The following is a 2500-nucleotide window of genomic DNA, read 5'->3' as shown; positions in this document are numbered from 1 at the left end:
TATTTTTTTTATATCGTGTTTCTTCGTCCATTTTCTTTATTTAGCATTTCTTCTTACCTTTTTTATCACTGTATCTATTTATTTACAGGTTTATCTTATATTTTTGTCTATATGTCTCTTCATCAGTTTTATTCACTTTGTGATATAAGTAATTCATTCATAAATCTATTTATACATTCTTGTATTTTATTCGTTTTGTTTAGTCATGTTTCATTCATTATTTTTCATCTTTTCGTCTGTTAATCTGTAACTATAAATTCACTACTTATTTGTTTATTCATTAATTCGTATGTTTATTCATGTCTCGGTTTATTCATGTATTTCTTTATTCATCCACTCATTCATTCGTAGATTTCTTTCTCATTCGTTCGTCTATACTCCGTCCATCGTCAGAAAAGGACAAACTGGCAACTCTGACTCTGGAATACTCCGAATCGCCAATGCTTTTTATGTAATTTCTTTTGTTTTGTTATTATTTTTTTCCTTCTAATCAGCTGATGCTTATAGTTTATATATGTTTTCTTTGAAATTATTTACAGCAATAATTTCTAACGATTTAATAATTGTTATATAACCAAGTTTATTATCTGATTTCTAAAAAAAAAAAAAAAAAAAAAAAACTTGGTGATTCGGGGTCTTCCTAAGTTTTGATGAGTTGCCAGATTGCCATTTTCTGAGACTATTAATACGAAATTAATAATAAAGAAAAGGACGAAGAATAAGAAGAAAGAAAAACAAAACAGATTATATAAAGAAATTAATTATATCAGATGTATACATAGATAGATAAACTGATAGATAGATAGAAAGATAGATAGATAAGTGAATAAATAAATAAGCAGATTAATCAACCAATCCATAAACAGATAGATAAATAGACAAACAGATAGATGAATAGATAAGTGGATAACTGGATGATAATATATAATAGAAAAATAGGTAAACAGATAAGTAGATGATAATAGAAAATTATAGATAATAGTCTCTCAGTGAAGGGAGAGAAAGGGAGGGACAGAGAAAAGAAGAGACAGAGAAAGGGAGGGAGAGAGAAAGGAAGAGAGAGAGAGAAAGGGAGGGAGAGAGAAAGGAAGACAGAGAGAAAGGGAGGGAGAGAGAAAGGAAGAGAAAGAGAATGGGAGGGAGAGTGAAAGGCAGGGACAGAGAAAAGAAGAGAGAGAGAAAGGGAGGGACAGAAAAAAGAAGAGAGAGAGAAAGGAAGGGAGAGAGAAAGGAAGAGAGAGAGAATGGGAGGGAAAGAGAAAAGAAGAGAGAGAGAAAGGAAGAGAGATAAAAAGGGAGGGACAGAGAAAGGGAGGGACAGAGAAAGGGAGGGACAGTGAAAGGGATGGAGATAAACAGATAGATAGATAAATGAGCTAAAGAAAGAAAAGAAACGAAATATTAGCAAGAAAAGGGGGTTATTCACACCGAGGAAGATGGAAGCAGCGCGGAGGGAAAAAAATGAAAGAGAAAATATCAGAAAGGAAGGCATGCGAAAGGGGGAAGAAGAAGAAGAAAGAAGGTCGTGGTGCGAAATATGAAAGACGGGCGAAAGAGGGTAATAAGAGAGGGAGAAAAATTCTGAAGTAATGGAAAGAGAGAGAGGGAGAAGAAAGAGCGAGAATTTGGGAAGAGAGGAAGACAGGAAGGACGAAGGGTGAAGGGCGTGGTGATGACTGGAATGCGAGAGAGAGAGAGAAAGGGAAAGGAGGAGAAAGGGAGAGAATGAGGAGAGGAATGCGAGGGAAGGGGAGAAGGCGAGAGGTGGGAGGAAGGAACGTGCAATGGGGGGGGGGGATCTCTCTCTCTCTTTCTAATTATGTATCTGTGTATGTTTCTGTCTCTCTCTCTCTCTCTCTCTCTCTCTCTCTCTCCTCTCTCTCTCTCTCTCTCTCTCTCTCTCTCTCTCTCTCTCTCACACACACACACACACACACACACACACACACACACACACACACACACACACACACACACACACACACACACACACACACACACACACACACACAAACCCACAAATCCACAAACAAACAAACAAACAAACAAACAAACAAACAAACAAACAAACAAACACACACACACACACACACGCTCCATTAAGCCGGAAAAGGTCAATGGGCGTTCAATTAAGGGTCTAGACTAATGGTGAGCTTGAGCAGCCTCCCGCTTACTCGTCCAGCTGTAGCTAGTCTGTCGTGTCTGTCAAGGCGGACGTCAGCTGGTGGAGAAGGGGGGGGGGGGGGAAGGGAGGGGGAGGAAGGAGGAAGTGGAGGAGGAAGAGGGAAGGAAGGGAGGAAGGAGGAGGAGAAAGAGGATGGAGGAGGAGGGAAGGAAGGAAGGAAGGAAGGTAGGAAGGTAGGAAGGTAGGAAGGTAGGAAGGTAGGAAGGTAGGAAGGTAGGAAGGTAGGAAGGTAGGTAGGTAGGTAGGTAGGTAGGTGTGTAGGTAGATAGTAGGTAGGTAAGGTAGGTAGGCAGGCAGGCAGGCAGGCAGGCAGGC

General features: G+C 39.8%; 1 protein-coding gene across 1 annotated transcript in view; it reads left to right on the top strand.

Moving 5' to 3' along the window:
* LOC125032338 overlaps nt 1-2500 on the top strand; it is a 21422-nt gene that overhangs the window by 17548 nt on the left and 1374 nt on the right. The gene's annotated exons all lie outside the window — the stretch shown is intronic.

The sequence above is a fragment of the Penaeus chinensis genome, chromosome 14 (assembly GCF_019202785.1).
Source record: "Penaeus chinensis breed Huanghai No. 1 chromosome 14, ASM1920278v2, whole genome shotgun sequence".
Classification (NCBI taxonomy): domain Eukaryota; kingdom Metazoa; phylum Arthropoda; class Malacostraca; order Decapoda; family Penaeidae; genus Penaeus; species Penaeus chinensis.
Note: the sequence above shows the minus strand (reverse complement) of the source record. Positions and strands in the feature narration are given on the sequence as shown.